This window comes from Labrus mixtus, chromosome 24, assembly GCF_963584025.1.
Source record: "Labrus mixtus chromosome 24, fLabMix1.1, whole genome shotgun sequence".
NCBI lineage: Eukaryota > Metazoa > Chordata > Actinopteri > Labriformes > Labridae > Labrus > Labrus mixtus.
The window spans coordinates 3,804,717-3,817,142 of record NC_083635.1 but is presented as its reverse complement, the minus strand read 5'-3'; the positions used below and the strand labels follow the sequence as shown (position 1 = coordinate 3,817,142).

Below are 12,426 nucleotides of genomic sequence, written 5' to 3'. Positions count from 1 at the left end.
GGAAGAAGATATTCCACATGTGACACACACAAGCAAACACCTAATTGCTGCTATAATAAACATTTTTCAAGTCTCGTTTCCCGGCAGTGAGAGCATATACGCTGCTATAAGTCCTGAATATGAAGCTGTGGTTCGCACAGCTCCTACAGCTTAACTCTATCCACTAAACATTAGAATTAATTAATAATGATTCTGGAAAACAGCCAATCGCCAATTGCTTCGCTCCAGAGTGAAGAACGTCTGTGATTTATCAGCCAGCAGATGCTCCAGCAAATCAACCCCATCCTTACTTTGGCAAGAATCATGCAAAGAGCTATGATTGCCAAGTAAAACACACAAAAACAGTGGAGAACATATGGGTGAAATCTTTAGTGGTCAGAAGTGTTTTTATAGATGCTGACGTTAAAGAGAGCTAATCCTCTTTGTCACGAGGCTAAATGTCTTTGTCTTGCTGGTTTTCTATCGCCAGAGATATTTCTATTATCAAGCATCTATTGCACAAACATGTTCTTCAGGGGTATCTTTTTTACCTTTTCCTGTACGTCATCTTGCAACCCCTGATTGTAAACGCTTTAAGTGTTCACCCCCAAATCACAGTCCTCTCTGCGTTAATGCAAAGTATGTGGATGAATTAACAGTCATTATGGTGAAACCGTCAAAGAATCATAATTCCACTCCCAGATATTAGCTGTTCAAATGCTGCAGCGGGTTCAGTTGAGAAACTAAAGTGCGGTTTGATTGCCCTCCCGTTACTTCTACTATTCCACACAGAGTCAAATATTGATGTCACACAATTGATATTAATGAAAACATATGGAATGCAGCTGCAGCCGCAACAGTCATCTGACGCACGCGAGGCGGAATGAGCCAAAGCCGAGCGAGCGCTTTGAAATTAAATGCTGTGATTTGTTTGCGGTGCGACGCATTAGCACCTGATTGTGTGTTTGCTCATGTGTGCTTGCAGACGCGGCTAATGAGGCATTACTGGCGAGGGAAACCCAATCGATCGCACGCTGTCGCCGGACAATGCTGATCAATTGTACTGTATTGACTGCGTTTCCCCCTCATTAGCTTCTATGAGGTGTGTGTGTGTAGCGGGGGTGGTGGCGGCGGTGTGTTGTGGGTAAACACACTCAGGTGGCGGTGCAGGCCTGTGCCATGTCTCTGCTGTGCTTTGTAGGCTGGTAGCAGGCATGGGGGCACTGATTACTCTTATTAACACGGAGGGTGTCAGGCACTGGTCCAAATGGCACCACGGCGACTGTTAGCTTACGCACACACGTCCGCGCGCACACACACACACACATATCGGCAGAGCCCGATCGAGTCAAGAGCCCGAGCCAAGAGTCCCAGCTGAACCCTGCAGCTAGGCCCCGATGTGTTGCCATGAGCTCAGGAGGAGATCTTTGTAGCGAGCTGTCAGAGTTTTAATGACTAATATGTTGCTGTGTTGCTCTCTGAAGCTGTTGTTTCTCATTCTGGTCCAAACAAAGCAGACAAAGCACCTGTTTGTTCCAAATCACGCTGGGGATATTTTAGTCTAAGAAGCTTTGAAAGTGTGAGTTTCTAATTTTGATATCAAATTGAGAGCTACCTCCCCCCCCCCCCCCCCCCCCCCCACCTCTTTCCCCCATCTTCCTGCAGCTGACCAGTGTAGAAACCACCTCATGAAACCATTTAGAGGCTTTTTGGTCCACGTCCAAGATCCACAAAGTGCTTTCAACTCTGTGAATTCACAATGTACCACTCAGCCTGGCAGACACGGAGCCAGGGTTCATACATTCACACAGTTCATTCTGTTGATTTCTTTATTATTTCTTGTTATCTGGAGGGTTGGAGAGCGCATCGCTTCGTCCTTCCCGATCTTTCCTCGAACTTTTGCTGTATAATTTAAACAGCTGCAGACTTTGCTTTGTTTTATCAGGGTTTAGGAGGTTGAGGGTGTTACACGCTCTCATTTTGTTGTCAGTCTTCCAGCCTGGCAAAATGCCCCCCCCCCCTCCACTAACCATTTGGACTCCCTCAATGACATTTTGATTAACTTTTGTCCACAACTTCTTCCTCCACAACTTGCTGTAGCCCTTACTCTTTGAAATAAAATACATCCTTGCTACTTTTCTCCAGTCTCCTTCTTCAGGTCACTGCCAAAAAACAGAAAGCTCATTAGCATTGTAAAACACAGCAGTTACCATTTCAAACAAAGATTGCACACAAACTCAACTTTTCTGTTTAGCTTTTCGGGAACATGAGGCTCTAAATAACATCTTTGTGTATTCATTTTGTGAAATCTCTTCATTTTTCAGTTTTACTTGTCGCCTGAAACTTCATAAAAGTTGATTTTCTGGGAAGGAAACCAAACAATAAGAAATTAGCGCTAAGAGTAATTACAGCATGTTCACATAGTTCTTACCATATTATTTTTCCATTGCAGGTTTTTGTACAAAGCTGGGTTACGCCATGTTGACAGAAGGACAAGACTGCAAGAGCTACTGCCAAAAAGTCACATCAAGGTAACAGACCCGTTGTTGTCACAGTACACATACATGTATCTTCAATAAGCTGTTCAAAAGTGAATGAAAATATACCTAATGATCATGTTAGCTTTCTTTTCAGTTTGCTTAATCAATCACGTCAGTGTTGTCATAACCACCAGACTTTTCAGTGATGTCACTGCAGCAGAACATCGTCGTTGTTTTAACAGAGAAATGTTGAAGTTTGGCTGAAAGGAGAATCTCCCAGCAGGAAGCGAGTGTGAAGAAGGGTGTTTTTTTTTTTTTTTTTCAAATCAAGCATGCGTTACTCAGCAAACCGCCGTCAAATAAGTAAACGTTGGAGGAAAACAATGTGTGAGGTGTTCGGTGCTGCCTCCTCCATGTTGGTTCCACAGAGTCTGTATCAGGAGAGCCCAGCTCCCCGACTGTAAGATGATTGGCTTCCACAGAACTTATTAAACATAATTGCAAACTAATTAGTACAGCGATGGCTTGGCACCTCCGTCTAGTGCCAGACACTCGATGTGGGTTTACAACATGCATTTAAATTTTACACTAATTACCAATCCCTGATTAATTCATGGCTGGGGTGTGCTTTATAATAGTTATTAATAGGGCTGTATAGATTAGATTAAGAATTAATTTCCAAATAAAAACCTGGCATTACATGCATGGGGAAAGCCATGTGTTGCAGGGCGACCTGAGCACACTGATGTATGTGTTGTGTCACAATGCATTGGCGAAACACTTTGATTTAACAATCAGGGTTTGCTTTGGTAGGCCAGCAATTTGCACGGACTTGATCTAATGAGTGCTAGCTTCAAACTAGCCCGTTTGATGAGCGTTAGTGTTTAGACTGCCATTGAAACAACTGGTTACACCAACAAATGTTGCTAATAATGCCACCACAGATAAAACATCCAGCTCTACCTTCAGTAGAGGCTCACCGTTATCCATTTCTTTTCCGATCAAAACCAAAAATACGACCAGATGGTTTATTTTCAGCCTGTTCTCAAACCTAATGTGGACACTGAGACTTTGTCATGACCTTCAGCGTTGCATAAAAAGGCACAAAATACCTTTCAGCATCCTTAGAAGAGATATTCTTCTTCGTTCGACCAGAACAGACACTTCCATGTTTGTCTTCCTGACACTCAACCAGCCGTACCTCAGGTGCCTGTTTGGAACACAAACGGTTACCTTGTTAGCTTAAATGAGACGTTCAATGGCTTTGAAAACCTTTTTTTTTTTTTTTTTTGACAACATAGCGATGAAGCATGTTAGACCTGCGAGGTTCTCCATCTTGCTCTTGAGGGATTCATCCTGGCCCTTGTCCTTGTACTTTCTGCCAACAACTAATGGTCACAGCATGGACCTCACAATTCTCCCCTAATTTCTGCTAATTGAACGGTCGTTAGCGTCCTCAGGCCTTGGCACTAGAGCGTGTGTGTGTGTGTGTGTGTGAGTGTATGGATATGCATCTAGCTGCACGTCTGCCTCCACATGCTCATGTATTTGAGTGTATTTGCTCTGCATCAAATGGCCTGGCACCGTTTTGAGGGCGTGCAGGGCACCGGTGGCACAGGAAGATCATTAATTCGCCCTGCCTCTCTGCACGGCTTATTTTGATGTTTTTGTAATGAGCGCCTGCCAGGGAGGGTAAACAGCGAGAGTCGTCGCGGCCCCTTTGATGTCAAATGATGTGAGAGGCGATGAGGGTGGAAGAGCTGTGGAGGAGCAGGTCTGAGAAAGGAGTGGATGCTGAGAGGCCCGCGAGGAGCGGCGGAGATGAGGAGAAAACGCTCCTGGGTGGAGTGGCTGCCGGTGATTTCCTGTCACACACACACACACACACACACACACACACACAGTAAGGTGTGAAGTTGGTATATGTGCACTCGTCATGGCTCATGAGTGTAAGTGCGTGTCTGTGTGAGCTCTGGCTTCACGCCCGTGCAAACTGAAGGAGCCCCGAGATATGTAAAATCTCTTGGATTTCAAATGAGCCGGCATCAAGTGTTGCTTTTAATTGTAAAATGCAGCCATTGGAGGTGGGTGCTGCTTATCATGAAATCGTGTCATTCACACAAGTCGGATTTTCATAGAAATGTGGACTTGAGACTTTGAGTTTCATCCGACAGAAGACACAGAACTAAGAATCAAAGATTTCACTTTGACTTGATTTTCTATCAAAAAGATTGAATTGACTTGAAACTTGAAAACTGAGATATTTGATTCCTCATCCACCAGAAGTACTCAAGTATTGACTCTTAATTTGTCTTTTACATAGAAGATTGTTTTTATATGCCATGTAGTTCATCATTTTTACAAAATAATCCCCATTTATCTCTGATGTTTTTTTTCTTAAAGCTCAGGGTAATGAACCAAGCAAACGTAGGGCTTTACCCAGCCTCTCCAACATGCACCTGCCAGCAGGACTCTGTTTGGACCTCTGTCAAAGAGCGACTCAAAAATATATATTGAGAGGAGGTTCTGTGGTCAAACATTAATTTTCTACCTCGTCAAATGACTTTGTAATGCAACACACAAAGTCCGTCAGGTAAAAAAAATTGCGTGATGCACTTCCACACTCAGCTTGGGAGAATAAAATAATGATTACTTGGAGCGGGAAATATGTACTGGTGATGTTTTTATACCTGCATCAGACTTGAATCTGAGTTTAATTTGAGGTCAGGGGACGTCAGTGGGGTGAGTGGGCTCTCGTTGCAGATCTTCTTCCAATCACTTGTCTCCCATCAAACCACACTTTCACCTTTTTTTTTAAAAACCATTTTACTTTACTGATTCCTCTTTGTTGTCCACCTCTCCAGTGTTTCCACTCAGTCCACTTGTATCTCTTCATCTCCATCTCCCTCTCCTCTTCCTCCTCCTTTTTACTCACACAACAATTAGACCCCTCCTCCTCTGTTTACCAGCCCCAGCCGAGGGTGACATCTTGACAGTTTCCTGTTATACGGCAAACAAAAGGAGCTTTTTGAATGATGAGCTGTTATTATGTAAATGGCCTCTGACTGATACTGTCTGAGCGCGGCAGACTCCCGGAGTCCAGTAGACGGCGGCGGCAGTGATAGTGATCATTTTCGTGATTGCGGGGACCTCGGAGAGTGGCAGAGAGGGGAGTGGTGACCCGCGGGTTACACTGGATGAGCAGGTCTGTTTACTGCACAGTGACTGACCCCAATACGGAAAATATAGCTTAGTGCCCGTCTATCGTAGTAATAGACTGACTTTGAGCAGTATGTTCGAGACACACTCATGCTGAAGGTGAAGAAGTTTCTGCTCGTTTGTTTCATGAGATTTACATGTCAAAAATGTGTCGTTTTTAACCGTTAGTTGTAGAATTTGCTCCATCCTTTGTGCCTCTTTGTAGTCTATAAATAAGCAAACCCTGATGATGTCACGATGATGTCATTGGGCTAAATTGAAGTTGGGTTTGAAGACTACAAACTTAAACAGTAAGCTTACCATTACAAAAAGTTATTTACCAGATAAGAAGGCCGGTTTAGAATCATCATGAATCATTTGAATTGCGTGATGGGAAATGTAGGATCCAATATTTTAGTTTGATTTATCTGACACCAGAATGTTCAAGCCATAATATGTTGCTTTCCTTTCCTTCATGACGCACCTGTAACACATTCAGGTTTTATCATCCAAACATTTTATTGTATCACATTTTCCCATAATATCGAGTCCATTTTGAATGTTTTCTTGAGATCTCGATCAAGGATGACCATATTTCCATCCGTTAACACAAGGAAAACAGGCAAAGTCATCAGGATGGGGGAATGTTTTTTCAAGGTTGCGCACCTTTTCACACATTCCTTTTTGGTGGAAAATGATCAAAACTGTGAGATTTTAGTGTTTGACAGGTAGTTTGTTGGTACTTGGGACGCCAGGCTTGAGACTAGCACCGTTCCAAACTTCTAATCAACCTGCTCCCAGAATTGGCTCGTTCCCAATTCCAAGCTTTGCATCCACTGCTCCAACTTTTGATTTTGGACTGCAGCAAAATGATGTGTTCAGCAGGCGTTCGGTAGAAAGTGCAACTTCTACACTCTGTTTCATGAGTGTAGATTGAGAAACTTCAGTGAGACAAGATAATATAGTTGCTGCATTCCTGTGGGCTAAAGACTATTTTTAATTGATTTTCTGTAAATAAAACCTGGGCCGCCCTACAGCAAAGGCCCGGCGCACAAAGCTATGTGTGCATCAAAGTATAATCTAGCCTTTTGTGTGTCTTTATCAGAGACTGTGTGAGCTTGTTTAGAGTTCTTGTGTGGAAGTATGCCTTTTTAAAAGTGTGTGTGTGTGTGTGTGTGTGTGTGTGTGTGTGTGTGTGTGTGTGTGTGTGTGTGTAGGACTGTGTGGTAGCAGTGACTCACTCTCCCTGACCTCCACACTGCCCACACACACAAACACAGAGAGAAGCCCAGCGCTAGCTTTGTGCTTTCTCATCAGCCGACCTTCCGACCCCTGCCAGCAGCCTCTCCGACGCCGAGCTGAGCCGTATTAACCCGGACCTCTTCTGTTTCCAAGCACAATCATCCCCGCCGCATAACAACCGTAGCCGCCCGAAAACCGTCGCACCGCTGCTCCGACCGCCATCACGCAGGGTGGCCGTGGAATAATACATGCACGCTCACACCGCAAATAGGCGCCACACAGCTGTACGCTACACCTTCGCGGGGAGATCAGAGAAGAAGACAGGGGGCGGTGATGGATATGAGGAGGAGGAGGAGGAGGGGGGGGAGTGTGTGAGAAAGAGGTAGTGTTGCAGATGAAGTGTGTTCATATTCTTCTCTTCATTGGGTCTCATTATTCCCCAGCATGGCTGTTGTGAGCATGCCCATGTAAGATTCATCCACAAACACGTCAGCATGGCTCAGGAAATGACCCTGTATGCTTCACACACACACAGAGTGGATGCAATCTTAATGATATTTGCTCTCTCCAAGAAATAGACTGACCCGATGAGTCCAGGTGATTATTTCACGTTCAGTGTGTACTTTTCATGACAGAGTCCCTCCAGGAATAGCGTTAATGAGGTTATGGAGATATGGTTCTTTGGATGTTGACTTGCATCAGTCAAAATTGTGCTGACAGAAGAGTGCCAATGGATATATATTCACTCTGGGAAAATGTTTCCATCAATATCCTGCACTTAGGTATCCGATTTCCCCGACAGTTAAAAGACTTGGTGAAAGTTAATGTTGATCCATTGTTGCATAAAATCTCCGATGACGTTGGAAGATGGGCAACTCTTAATTTGTCTATGGCAGGGAAAGTTAATGTCTTAAAAATGAATTGTGTCCCCGAAACTCAATTATCTTATTCACTCGCTCGCTTTAGAAAATTCCCCTGTATTATTTTAAATGGTTTGACAGGATAACTAAAACATTTATTTGGAATGGCAAACGCGCCCGTCTCCACCGTAGTAAATTACAAAGACCAGCTGATAGAGGAGGATTGGGACTGCCAAATATGTTGTTTTATTACTGTGCTTTTAGTTTGAGACACCTAGCCCACTGGTTTCTTCCTCCTGAGAGGGCCCCCCCCCCCACCGTGGTACTGTATTGAACAATCTGTCCTGGCCCTGCTCTCACCCCCGCAAACCTTGTCTATCAAGTTGAGTAAAGAAGCAAAAACACACCCAGTAATCTCTCACCTAAGATGAATATGGACTAAAGTAGCTCGGATGTTTAGTTTTGACCCCTTTCTAAATATCTCTTCAAGTATCTGGCTAAACCCAAAATGATGTATTGGTAAATCCCCCCTTCATTGGAAGGTATGGCTAGAAAGTGGCATGGTAACTTTTGGGGATCTACATAGTAATGGTTCCCTAAAATCTTTTGAAGAATTGGTGCAACAATTTAAAAATCCCAGGTGTCAATTTTTTTAGATATCTGCAACTCCGTCATCTGTTCGTAGGGGTCTTTTGGATCCAGCTCGTCAGCTCCCAAAGCTGCAGAGCTCCTGGATAAGTTACTGACGAGTTATGGAAAAGGCCATGAGGCATCTGTCTATTACACCATGATGATGCAGACGCTAGGTAATGGTGCTCTATCAGCTCTGAAGAAGGATCTGAATCTTACACTGGATGACGGGGAATGGGATATGATCTGGAGGGATGCAAGGGTACGCCTCATCCAATTTAAGATTATACAACACTTTTACATGGACACCCTCCAGAGTGCATAGACTGGGACTAAAGGCCACATCAAATTGTTGGCGATGCAAATCTGAGGAAGGTCACTTAGTTCACGTATTGTGGTCCTGTGACAAAGTTCAACAATTCTGGACATGGATATATAATAATATATGTGACATTGCAGAGACCCAAATTCCTTTTACCCCCAGATTATTTATTCTAGGTGACCGATCAGTTCTGTCGGGAGGGGATAAACACATTAAAAGTCGGGTCCAAACTAGCATTACGATAGGCAGGCAGATTCTTCTCAGGAGGTGGAGGACTGAGGGAGTGGCATCAACACAAGAATGGGTTGTAGAAATGGCGAAAGTAGCAGCATTTGAAAAAATGTCTTATAAACGACTTGGTAAATTAGATCTGTATTCTAGGAAGTGGGGCAAATACATATCCTTCTTTAGAAGGCCCCGGAAATGGGTGATACAGTGAGTGGAGAGATGCAAATTCTGAGTGTTTGTGGACAATTGCGTACCAGTACAGTTTATTTACTTATTTTTATTTTTTCTCTCTGCCTGCAGATTCTACTTTTGTAAGGTTATGCATATTTGCTAATATAAAGATAGATATTATTTTATTTATCTTTTGATTTTTTACTAATGCTGACTAAACCTGTTTTATAAGTAATGTGGTTGGCTTATTATTATTGTCACTGGTACTGATGTTATGGCTGCAGTTATTAAGGCCATGTCCACTAAAGATCAAGGACCGTTATTGTACATTAACAACAAAGGACAGATGGGTGCAGGGTGGTGACACTTTGTTTTGTTTTTTGATTGTTTTTTGATTTTCTTGTATGTTTGGTGGGCATTGTATGCCTATTTTGTCATGTCATGTTTTGAAAAAAAAAAAAAAAAAAAAATTGTTAATCACAAAAACAATGTTTTCATCAACCTCTGATGTTGATCCAGACCTTTACTGAGATGGTAGCAGGCCGAGTTGACGTCCCTCACCCCATGACACTTTTTGTTTGTCCACAGCGGATTTGAGGCGTTCCCCCTTCCACCTGCAAGTTCTCCTACCATCCTTGGCTGACATGAACCCTCAGATCAGGTAAGAGGCTGTTTTTCTTAACGGTACTTGGAACATCTGATTAGGATCTTACTAAAGGACAACTTTCTGTACTTCAAAAAGCATCAGATTGACTTATTAGGCCACGGTGAAAAGTCTGATTGTTGCCCTCTGTGTTTAGTGCTTTGCTTGGTTAATGGTCACAGATGCATTAAAACATATGCTCACTCTAAAAGAAGAATAAAAAGAAAATCTTGTCTTCTCTGATGATTAAAAACAGAACGTGAAAGATTAACTCGAGCATCAAAATAAACCTGTTTTTTTTTTCTTTCCAAGGTCAATGGTCACAGTTGTTGCTAGCATTCCAAAAATCATGATTGTACAAAAGATTATCAAAGATTATTGTCACCAAGCAGCAAAAACGTGACGCTAAAAACACCGAATGAAAGAGAAAAGAAGCAATCCAAACAAACAAATCTTCACGGTGACGCCTCCTCACTGATCATCACTGTCCCACACAATCACAACACACTCACCTGCTCCCTGAACAACAACTGGACTCACACATTTATACTTTCACTCTCCGAGCCAGGCCAGTATTTATGAAGCTGCCCGCCTGCCTATCTCTTCCCCAGCCCGAGCGAATGATTTTCTTTGAGTGCTGTAACTATCATGTCACACCATGTTGTCATTATAGTGATTGCCGACGGCCCTGATAACCTCCCTGCGGTGATTTGTACCATTGAGGAGTAGTTTCATTTCTCTCTCTTTCTCTCCTCTCGTCTTGATTGCGGCGGCTCCCATCAGCACCCCTCGCCCTGTTTGTAGTCACCGGGAAAGACATCTCTCCTCCGTGTGCAACATTTCATCTCGTATCCGAGGGGAGACGCAACTCCATCATCCTTTTGCGCCCCCTCCCTCCCTCCCTCCTTCCTAACATCACTCTTTCCCCAACTCCCCCTTTTTCCTCCTCCTCCTCACTAAAGTCTTTAGCCTGCACCTCACATTCCCTCTCTCTTTCTCTGTATCCCCTTTCATATTCACAGAAAGCTCCAGCCATCTCCTGGCATGATACGGCTCGCCATCACCACTGTTTACCGCCAGCCTTTGATAGAGGAATCAGCTCTCCCCTCCTTTTCTCTCCCTCTTTTTCTTTGTTTTCTCCCTCCTTTATTTCTGCCCCCCCCCCCCCCCCCTGCCTTTCTCACGTAAGTTGTCATTTGTTGCCCATTGTCTCGGTGGTATTTAGCGGCAGGGAGATTAGGCAGCTGTGAATGGACTGCAGCTGTCTTCGCTGGATTAGGGGAGTTTAATCAAAGTATTTTCTAATGCGCCTCGTAATGATGATCCATAGGGACGGAGGCTCTTTAACAGATAATGATAGCTAGGCTGGCTGCCGGAGATGACTCGCTTGGAAGCATCACAGTCGCCGTCTTATTGTTGCTTTATATAGGCCCGGCTTTGCTCGAAGAAAGCGCTACATAACAGTCCAAACAGTCGCCTTTCAGGAAACAACAGGAGTTACTTGGACGTCTCATGCTCAGACAAGTTTGTTTTGACTCAGATTGGATATTTTTTTTATTTCTCATGAAATGTCACTTTTGTTACTCTAAAATGGAATTTCTCTTAGCGTGAGCGTGATAATGTTGGAAACAGGTGTCGATTGGTCCCTTTCTAGTTACAGCTCTGGTGTTAATGACATGCTGCTCTCACCTGACACGACCAAGTGTGTGTAGTTGGCTCTCTCTTTGACTTGGCGTTCCAATGTGTGTACGGCGAGTTGGTGATGACTTAAAGGCTTCTCAATCCTCCTGTTGGCATGGTGGACTTTCCTGCAGGTGAACATAGTCAGCGAATTATTGCGTTTAGTTACTCCTGTTTTAATGCACCCATTCTACATTTCTAGTACGATAAGAGATTTCTGAGTTCTTAACGTTTAACATTTAAATACTACTTGGTACAATTCCAAAAAAAAGTCAGAAGGAAAGTTTGAAGTAATAATTTTACATTAATGTAATCAAATCTCCATTTCAGCCTCATCTCAGAGGGCACGACAACAGTGGAGGGCAGATTGATTGGAATAATTCGAAAAAGAAAAGTAACTACTTGAACAGAGTTGTCTGGCATCCTGACAGTGAGAAGATTCATTTGGATTTGAAATTCAAAATTATGGCAACGGTGTCAAAACACATCTTGAACCGAATCCCAGTCCAGCTAAACCAGCGAGCTAAATCTGTGCCAGGGGTGAAAGAGGATACCGCCTCCGAGCCAATGAAGAGACAAGAATACTTTTTTGTATTAAAATGTTCTCTTTAATGTTTTCCTTTAACTTTGTGATGTGTGAGAACATATCTGGTGACTTTATGAGCTCTTGGTCTACAAACTTTGTGACTGAATTTTGGGAGGAAGTGTTCTTGAGACGTCCACAACCTGCTCATCTTTATGCAAATGAGGCACTAATTAGGGCTGCAAGTCGTTTATTAAAAATGGATCCTGAGGCAAGGTGCTGGCACTTGAAGGCCAATAGACTAGCAACCCTAATGTTGGCACAAAATACAACAGGTTCTCTTCACGACTAGCGCTCTTGGTCTGGATGAATGGCTATGAAATGCGTCTTCACTCATTAAACTCCAGCCTCACACACAGTTACACTCCAAGGCTATAAATAGACTCGTTAACTTTGGTTGGTACCTAAGT

At 43.4% G+C, this 12,426-nt stretch overlaps 1 long non-coding RNA gene across 1 annotated transcript; it reads left to right on the top strand.

Moving 5' to 3' along the window:
• The first annotated feature begins 8,644 nt into the window (after window positions 1–8,644).
• Window positions 8,645–9,599, top strand: LOC132959642 (uncharacterized). Its single transcript, XR_009667054.1, has 2 exons — window positions 8,645–8,978; window positions 9,467–9,599. It is a non-coding gene; the product is annotated as an uncharacterized LOC132959642 (long non-coding RNA).
• The last annotated feature ends 2,827 nt before the right edge of the window (window positions 9,600–12,426 follow it).